At 44.8% G+C, this 10,084-nt stretch overlaps 1 pseudogene; it reads right to left on the bottom strand.

Moving 5' to 3' along the window:
- Positions 1 to 9,812, bottom strand: part of LOC121812408 — a 121,565-nt pseudogene extending 111,753 nt beyond the window's left edge.
- Between the last annotated feature and the right edge of the window lie 272 nt (positions 9,813 to 10,084).

The following is a 10,084-nucleotide window of genomic DNA, read 5'->3' as shown; positions in this document are numbered from 1 at the left end:
CTGCCGGGGAACAGCTAGCGGGGCCTACGCTATCTTCGGCTGCACCAGCTACAGGGGCCTGGCTAGCTACAGGTGAATGAAGGGTGCGAAGCCGAGTCTCCAATTCAGTAATCCTGGCCTCCAGAGCTCCAAATATACTACATTTGTTACAAGTATCATTACTGCTAAAGGAGGCCAAGGAGGAACTAAACATCTGACACAATGAGCAGGAAAGTGCAAAAGGGACAGGTGAAGAGGCCATGCTGCTAGCGAGTTGACTACGAGCTAAGCTAAGCTCGCGAAACAGTAAAAACACAGTGAGTGAATCCTTTGGCTATAAGTTAGGTAGTGAGTACACAGACAGTGTGCTTCGGATGAAGCACATTAAGATTATACTATGAAAAAAGATCTAAAAGTTTCTAAAAGTTTTTAATTAAATTGCTAAGCAGATAAGCTACTCAAAAACACCACTGTGTTTAAGCAGGAACAGGAATTGATACTCTACCACAGAGAGAGCGAACACCAAGTGACAGCGCCACCAAACGTCAGAAGTCAGGACTGATCAAAAAAGCTCCCATTCAATGATTTGTGAAAACTGCAATAATACTCATCTCTGTGATGCTGAATACTTTATTACTCTTATGAGATGCAGTTGTTTGCAAATGTAAAGTTGGCATGGCATGGACCATGTGGCAAAACAGGAGTTTCAGTTTTAATTTGCAGGTGTCGTGAGGTACCATGAGAAGGAGCGACTGCAGGAGATCATGCACAAGATGGAACCTGAGGCCAGGAGAGAGGCTTCAAGAGGATCAGTGAGGAGCAGAGATCACCTTCAGCACAGTTGAGAACCCACAGAGGGCTGTTCCACTTGATCTAGAGAAGCTAAAGCAGAGAGCTGTGCCACTGGGCTTCCAGAAGATCGTCGAGAGGAGACTTTGAACAGCAAACATCCAGAAGGAGTGAAAGAGATTCGACGTTGACGTTGAGGAAGGCAACTAGGGTGTAAGACTTGCTCTACCCTAATTCTTCAGCTGCGTCGGAACAGAAACTGAAGGATGAAAGGAGCATGCCAAGCTCTAATCGACGGCGCAGAGAGGAAGTTCAGCAATGGAATTGTGAACAGCACAGACGCCAGGTGCCTGGGGAATAACTGACAGCACTTTCCCATGAAGATCAACTAAAGTGTGTCACTTTAGTACATTAGCAAACATTAATGCTAACAGTTTTGAGCTTAGCATCATTATTCCTTTACTTACTGACTTACTATCATTTATTTGCATTCTGTGAGCTATCACCAACGCTCCTCCCAATGTTTGCTCTTATCATTTCACGTACTTGCAACTGAGAATGCTTTCTTAGTGGGAGTTGGTGCTGGTGGTTGTACGACAAATCTTTAGGTCGTTCACTACCTACCTTCAATACCTATCCCTCCACATTAGTATCAGTGCTTTCTCTGCCTCTCCATCATATATCCTCTTTCTTAAATGTTAGCATACTGGATGTTACACTGACTTGGTACACCTCTGTGGTACAAATCTGTAGAAAGCTAAAGTGTGGTGGAGCCCTAATTTAATTTAAGATGATAGTCATGTGAAAATAACTTTCTTTTACAGTAAAACTAACTATACCCTTACTGCTTCTATAGGGATCATGAGAGTACATTTAGTAAAAGACTGAATATGTATGACGTGTTCGGAAGGGCTTCAAGAAGAATGTCTGCAAAAAGAATTTGGTAGCATGGCATAACAGTTGTCTAATGTTGTGGAGAAGAGGGGAGAAGATTGGCTCAATCTGTCTGTCTCGATTTGTGTAAAACCAGGGAAGCAAGTCATGTTTGCCTGCTTCTTCAACATTCCCATCCTGGAAGTTTTTGATTGATCCAAATAACTGTCGGATACAAGGTTCAGTTTGCAGATAGGAATGAGAGGCACCTCGTCATGGCCTGTCAATCACAACACCACACACACACACACACACACACACACACACACACACACACATAGACTGAGCATTTACACACTCCACAGACTTGCTTTTTTCCTACGGGAGAATAACCACAAGAATATTTAGTTCCCCTACATTACCAACCACCCAAAGACACACTTCTTTGCACAGACATTCAAGCTCACAGTTATCTGCCCTGTTTTTCGCTCTCTCTCCTTGTCTCTTTCTTTTCTCATGTGGTAAATCTTTGAGGTTTTTGACAGGAACACAAGTAGTTTTTTCTTCTGCTTTTTCTAATTTCATCACCATCCTTCTGATCATCCTCTGAAAACATGACAGCACACAGTTTCCAGCTAACCAAATATCCATGGAAAAGCTAAGACTGTGCCTGAATAAACAAAAAGAGCACATCTGACAAGGATGTTAAATTCAATCCACTTAGCCAAAGGACTTAGCTCAAAAATACTAGTATTATCAGGAAGCAGTAGAAGGAGAAACAAAGAAAGGAGGACTTCTGTGTTTTCAAGCCATTAGTAATTGATTATCTTGTGGATGCCTGATAAGGTCCTACCTTTAAGAAAGAATAAATATGATAATGTAATATTATTGATTATTTATGATGTATTATTTCTCTATTGTCTCTTCAGCTGTTTCTTCTTCTTCTTTTTCTTTGTATACTGTGCTTATATATATTTACTTTCAAAGTACAAATAAATTTTTGTCTGACAGATGATGCTCTGCCAGACAGATAAATTGTATTATAGACAATTATTAAAAGTATTATGATATATTTACTGCTTCTGTCCTTGAGCAGTGGAGCTGAATCATGCTCTTAGAGAAGGTGCTGCTGCCTGCATTCAGACAGTGGTCAGAATTATTCATGATTGATAACAGTTTGGTCAGTTTGATGGAGTACTATAGAAATGGTCGGAAGGACCTGCACCCTGTGTTTGTGGATCTAGAGAAAGAAGATGATACGCTGCCAAGAAGAACTGTGTGTGTGTCTTAGGGAGTCAGGAGTGGAAGAGAAGGATGTGGCAGTAATGCAGGAATGAGGAGAGCAGGACAGTGGTGTGGTGTGCAGTAAGAGTGACACATTAGTTCAAGGGAGGGTGGGATAATACCTAGCATCAGCTCTGAGCCTTTCTTGTTTGCAATGGTGATGGACAGGTTGTCAAATGAAGTCAGGTGGAAGTCTCATGGACTATGATGTTCACAGAATTTCATTGGAAGTTACCAGAATGGACAGGATTAGACATGAGCATATCAAAAGGACAGCTCAGCTTGTGTATTTTGGAAACAAAATTAGAGATGCAAAGTTGAAATTGTTTGGAGATGTGCAGAGAAGGGATAGTGAATATACGGAGTAAAGATTGTTGAATATGGAGCTCCCAGGCAGTAGGACAAAAGGAAGATCCCAAAGAAATTTCATGGATGTGGTGAAAGAGGACATGCAGAGGCTTGGTGTGACAGAGGAGGATGCTAGGGATAGGGTGAGATAGAAGCAGATTATCTACTGTGGTGACCTCTAAAGGACCAGCTAAATAAGAAAAAGATAATGAGACAACAGTTTATTTAATGAACTTGTCTCTATTACACTTTCAAAAATATCCAGTGTGTAGCAGAGCAAATATTTTACTGCAGATGTTGAAAGATTTCATCTTCCTCAGGAAACAGAGCATTTTCATTCTCTTCTTGTATCCGCTTTCTGAGTTAACATGTCTCTATAGGCTCCTCTTGTTAGTGTTTAAAATAAATAAATTGTATTTTGGATCGAATTTTGTGAGGACCTTGTGAAATGGAATCGAATCAGTTATAGAAATCAAAATTGATACCCAACTCTAGTCATGAGCCATTCCCTGACCTGAAGGTGCAGGGAACAAACTCTTTTGTTCACCATGAAAAATGCTAAAAACACACAGCAAGCTGGGGGGATACCAGGATACCCACCCAAAATATATATAGCTGGTACTGCTCAACCTCACACGCCAACTCAAGCTCTTTCCCCACCAGATAGGTGACGTTCTATGTCCCTATTGTAAGCCTTGGTAGCCAGGGATCGGTCCACCATGGTGTCTACCTTGGCTCCTGCCCGGCACACACTGCACCCGACCCCTATGGCACCCGCTGCGGATAGTGGGTCTACAGGAAGATGGTCTCATGTCCCTTTTTTGGGCTGTGCCCGACCACCAGGCACTTGCCCTACTTGCAACCTCCCCAGGCCTGGCTCCAGCATGCTTAGCCCCCACAACTCTATCCTGGGCAGGGTAAACTGTTCCCTTGATGTTGTACCCATAGGGGTCTTCTTAATCGCTCTTTGTCTGGTCTCTGACCCAGGACCAATTTGTTATGGGAGACCCTACCACGAGGCCAAAAGGACCCTGACAACATAACCCATGGGATCTCTGGGACACACCAAATAGGTAGCCAGAGGGGTCAAATTGATGAGTATCACTATGTGAATCATGATTCCTTTTATAACTGAGGAACAGATGTGAGGTGACACTGCTGTTCAACAGTGCTCATCCACACCTCCTCCCCAAAACCTGCAATAACTAGTGTAATTAAAAAGGAGAGGTGAGTCAACATGCAACATGAGCAAAGCCACGTGAATTGTCCTATGAAGAAGACCAAGAAGTTCTCTTCTCCTTTTACTGAGCCAGCTAACCAACATTCTCAATAAGGACCTTCATTTCCTACAACCCACCCAGTGACAAAACCCTGGGGAACCAAAGTGCTCAAGGTCAGCCCCCACTGTCCCCACCGTAAAGGGTTATTTAGAGCATGCAGATTGGCCCCAAGTCTCGGGGTGTCACGGCTGCGCAGCCGGTGTTTAAGGAATGGAACCAAAAGCAGACATGGGGGAAAACAAACTAAGGTTAACAAAAAGTGAGCCATTTATTTGGCTGAAAAACATGAAAACAAAAACAAAGCAACGTGAACAGGGGGTGAGAACTAAAACTAAAACCTGAACTGGGAATAACCAGGAATGACATGAACATGATTTTGAGCAGGAGCATATGAGATGCTACAAGACACAAATGTAACCCACATACAATCAGTGTTGCCAACTCCTCAGTAAGCAAAATCGCTATTGGCTGTCCTAAAAGTTGCTAGAAGTCGCTAAATGACATCATCACCTAATTTGCATAATTGGTCATGCTAATATAATTGTAACCTATGCTGTTGGAGAGAGAAATAACATCGTGGAAGAGACATAAAGTCAGCAAAAAACATCCTAAATACATTTAGAATTTATTTAGAAATACAAATTTAATTTCTCTTAGCAATTATTGTTTTTTAATGTCACAATTCCAACCCTGCTCCTTTATCCGGGCTTCGAACGGCAAAAGTGGCCCGAAATAGGCACTCCGGTGGAGTTACTTTGTGTGTGAGTGTGTGTGTTTATAAGTAGTTTTAAACCTTGTGATCCACAAAACAGCATAACAGTAAAAGAAGAACTGACTGCGTTACAGTCAGTGCGGGAGCAGCGGCTTCGCTCATGCGCGATTCATTTGCAGTTTGGACGCACAGGTGTGAACATCTCCTGCCCTGATTGCAGCTGGGGGAGGACTATCCTCCGCCTGTGAGCGCTTTAGCACGGGTGAGGTGCTCACGGCAGCAACCGCTGCTTGTTGAGAGTAAGAGCAACACGCCCTTTCACGTCAAAAAGTCGTCATAAATAAGTCGTCATAAATAAGTCGCCAGATTTGTCGCTAGTCGCTTTTTAGAAAAAAAGTCGCTAAGGGGGTCTGAAAACTCGCTAAATATAGCGACAAAATCGCTAAGTTGGCAACACTGCATACAATGAGGGTACCACTTTAAGGACTGATATGAGGAGAGATGGACAGCCTGCCCAACCAATCAAAATGCACAGGTCCCAGTATGCTTTGACCAATGGGAGAGCAGCCTGCCGCTGTATGTCCCACCCACGTGCTCTGTGTTCGCTGCTATGTGTGGAGGTAGTCACGTGCTGGTAGGAGAAAAGAGAGACTGAAGCTTTTGAGCTGGAAAAAGTATAAAGTATATAGATATAAGTTGCAACCAACTGTGCTGCACATAAGTTCACTGGTTATCAGCTACCTTTCATGTTAAAAGTAGCCGCAGTGAGTAGACAGGCAAATGCTGCAGTTTTCTGGTGACTTTAGAAAGTACCGCGTGGAGCTAAACTGTTAGCCTTTGTTAGCTCTGGTTGCTATCAACTGCCTGAAAGTTCATCTCAATCTGCTTCCAGAAGTAAGGTAACACTTGAAGCGCAACTTATGTTTATTTTCCTTCACGTCGTATTACGGTTATTAAAGAGAAAAACAACACTTCCTGCTACGTTATTTAGAGCCCCTCATTTTCCGACCGAGAGACACCATGCCATTATCTTCGGCCGTGATGCACTGAGATTGGTGAGCACATGTTGTATGTCTCAGTTAGTTCACGTCTGTTTCACACTGTTTCAAACTGAATTAATCTCAATTGTTTGATTAATAATTGTCGCTTATGCGACATATATGCATATGCACTGACTTTACTTGGTTTAATGCATAGTTTGTGTAAGAGAAATGTTTTATTTTTGCAAATTTGAGTATTTTTATTGCAAATTGATGTTGAATGTGATTTCAACAAAATCCCAAGTTGTGAATTATAGCTAGAACAGCATAATTAATATTTGAATTGCTCTTCTGACCCTGTCTGTTGACAGGTCAGGTTTTTTTTGTATGCTGAATTGTTCCTGAGGTGGATTCCTCCAGTGAAATAGATGGCGAGCCTTCCCACCTGGACTTAGAGAGACTGAGAGTTGCTTCTTTTCCACTTGATGATCTGCTGCACCTTGCGGTGTGGTAGGACTGTATCACTTACACTTTCACGCACAGCTGGTTGGTTATACATAAGACCACTGACTGACATTCTCTCACCCCTATTTTCTTTCACACCCTGGGAATTTTTTGGACTTTACCACTTGGACGTTTTTTATTTGGGACTTTAAATAATGAGCTGTTGTGTAGAACATTCTTCACATGTGAAAAGAGTGTGAGATTTTCATTTGAATGTACATTGGATTGGTGTAATCTGTTTCTATAAGAGTTAAGGAGTCAAGTTACTAGGGTGCACCCAAACATTGAAACCCGAACATTGAAAACCAAAAGTAACACTTGGCCAAGTCATTGCTTTAGTAGTTTATGTGTGTTACTTTTCTTTTAATTTTTGTAAGTTTCCTTTCTACCATTGTAAAGTGTCTTTAACCTGTGCTTGTCAACCTTATGGTTTATTTCACTAAAGTTGGCTGGTTCTTTTGAGTTACATTCTTGTCTCTGTGTCTCATTTAAACACTATGAGGTGCCATAAGGGACATTATTACTGAAACGCTCTCACACACACTACTGAAATTTTAGCTCTCACACACACTACTGAAATTTTAGCTCTCACACACACTACTGAAATGCTCTCACGCACACTACTGAAACGCTCTCACACACACTACTGAAATTTTACCTCTCACACACACTACTCGTGTTCTGAGACCTGACATTTTTTCATGTGATTCTGAGACCTGACATTTTTTCGTGTGTGACTGAGACCTGACATCTTTTTCATGTGATTCTGAGCCCTGACATTTTTTCGTGTGATTCTGAGACCTGACATTTTTTCATGTGATTCTGAGATCTGACATTTTTTCATGTGAGTCTGAGACCTGACATTTTTTCATGTGATTCTGAGACCTGACATTTTTTCGTGTGAGACTGAGACCTGACATTTTTTCATGTGATTCTGAGACCTGACATTTTTTCGTGTGAGTCTGAGACCTGACATTTTTTCATGTGATTCTGAGATCTGACATTTTTTCATGTGAGTCTGAGACCTGACATTTTTTCGTGTGATTCTAAGACCTGACATTTTTTCGTGTGAGTCTGAGACCTGACAACTTTTTTCCTGAGATCTGACGATGTCCTAAAATGTACACCGTACCTGTGGCTTGTCACATGTTCTATAATGTTGTGTTGTAGACATTTATGTGCTCTCTGTGCAGAGGAGTTTTTTTGTTTCCTGTTCCCATGCTGTCCTCCCATAGGAGCCCAGCATGAGTAGAGGTCTCGTTTTCCTCTTCTACATTCCCATTGTTGTGTACTTTTTACTTTTTCAGTGTTTTTCTGTAACGCTGCCGATCTCCGACCTGTATTCCCATGTGATGTCTATGTTGTGTGTGTAAGTCGGGGGGGGGTCGGGTTTCTATTCCACTGCGGGCAACCTGCATGTGGCAATAAAGCCTTGATTCATTCATTGATTCATTCATTCAATGCTGGGCCAAAGTTCAGCACGTGGTTAAAGCAGCCGGTGGTAGAGCTAAGAGGCGACATCAACACACAATCTACTCACCGTGAATTCATCTTCATTCTTTATTCGTCTCCAACATCAACTGCGCATATCGCGCCACAAAACACAGGAACACACTTCCTATACACTGGGTGTGAGTGGAGCCCTCTAGTGGTCCACCACACATGCCCCCCCCCGAACACCCAGCAGAACTAGTCCAGGACCCGGGGCTTAAGCAAACGGCCGGAACGGCTGAACTGGGGGGTGGGGAACTGACAGAGGGCAACCCAGCCGGGAGCGAGGCTGGCACTGGCGGTCAGAAAAAGCTGCAGACGACTCGGACTCCGTTGATTTTGGGTCGCTCCTGGGGGAAAAAACAGAATCCATCAGCCCGGTGGCAGGTGGGCGGCCGCGGCGAGGGGCCTGGGCCGGGACCACCTGATCCTCTTGCATAACATGTGCAGGCTTAAGTCTGTCAACAGAGACAACTTCCTGCCGACCGCCAAAGTCCAAAACGAAATGTTTGTTGCCTGGTTTGAAGAACCCTGTATGGCCCGTCATATGGTGGACGCAGCGGAGTCCTATGGGCATCGTGCCTGACGAAAACGAAACGAGCAGAGTCCAACGAACTCGGAACAAAAGTGTCAGGCAGGCAGTGGTGCACAGGACCAGGAACAGGAAATGAGTCTCTTGGGGGGCGAAAAGGCAACAAAGAGGTATCGAAACATGGGGGAGGGCTCTCAGGTAAGAATTCCCCGGGGACCCGGAGAGGCTGGCCGAGGACCAGTTCAGCCGGGGAAACCCCGAGGTCTTCTTTAACCGCGCTACACAATCCCAGCAAAACCCATGGAAGACGGTCGACCCAGTCGCCACTTGTTAAGGAAGCCTGGAGCGTGGCCTTAAGTGACCGGTGAAACCGTTCACACATCCCATTAGCTTGCGGGTATGCTGTGGTGTGGTGGACCTTGACTCCCAGGCCGTCAGCCATAGCAGACCAAAGCTCAGAAACAAATTGGGGGCCCCTGTCCGAGGTAATGTCAGCAAGGGGGCTGAAACGTGAAACGTTGACAAAAATGCCCTGGCCACCGTCACCGCTGTCGTGGACGCCAGGGGTACTGCCTCTGGCCACCTGGTCATGCGGTCCACCACAGTCAAAAGGTGCTTGAAACCCTGTGACTGCGGCAAGGGACCAACCAGGTCCACATGAACGTGATCGAAAACGCCTACCCGACACGGAAAGGTTCGAGGGGTGCCTGTGTGTGCCGGTGGATTTTCGAGCGTTGGCATGGGATACAAACTGCCGCCCATTCTTTCACCGTCTTCCGAAGACCCGGCCAAACAAACCTGGCACTGACCAGCTTGACCGAGGCCCGGACGCTAGGATGAGAGAGGGCATGCACCGAGTCAAAAGCACGACGACGCCACGAAAGGGGAACCACTGGGTGGGGGCGGCCAGTGGAAACGTCGCAAAGAAGGTGCAGACCGCCGTCCCACACCGGGGTGTCCTCCAGCACGAGGCCTGTTTTTGTTGACTGAAGGGCAAGGACGTTGCTCAGCGGCCATGGCAGCATAGTCGACGCCGACATACACCGGAGAAACCAACACACGTGAGAGACAGTCAGCGACGTGATTGGACTTACCAGCCACATGCTGAATGTCTGTGGCAAACTCTGAAATGGCCGCCAACTGGTGCTGCTGGTGTGCGCTCCATGGGTCAGAGACCTTGGACATCGCAAACGTCAAAGGTTTGTGGTCAGCGTACGCAGTAAAGTTGCGACCCTCGAGGAAAAAACGAAAATGTCAAGTCGCGAGGTGCAGGGCCAGCAACTCCCTGTCAAAAACACTGTACTTGCGTTCA

Source organism: Haplochromis burtoni, unplaced genomic scaffold, assembly GCF_018398535.1.
Source record: "Haplochromis burtoni strain Fernald_Lab_line unplaced genomic scaffold, NCSU_Asbu1 Contig_579, whole genome shotgun sequence".
Lineage (NCBI taxonomy): Eukaryota > Metazoa > Chordata > Actinopteri > Cichliformes > Cichlidae > Haplochromis > Haplochromis burtoni.
The sequence above is the reverse complement of the archived record's forward strand: the minus strand, read 5'-3'. Positions and strand labels throughout refer to the sequence as shown.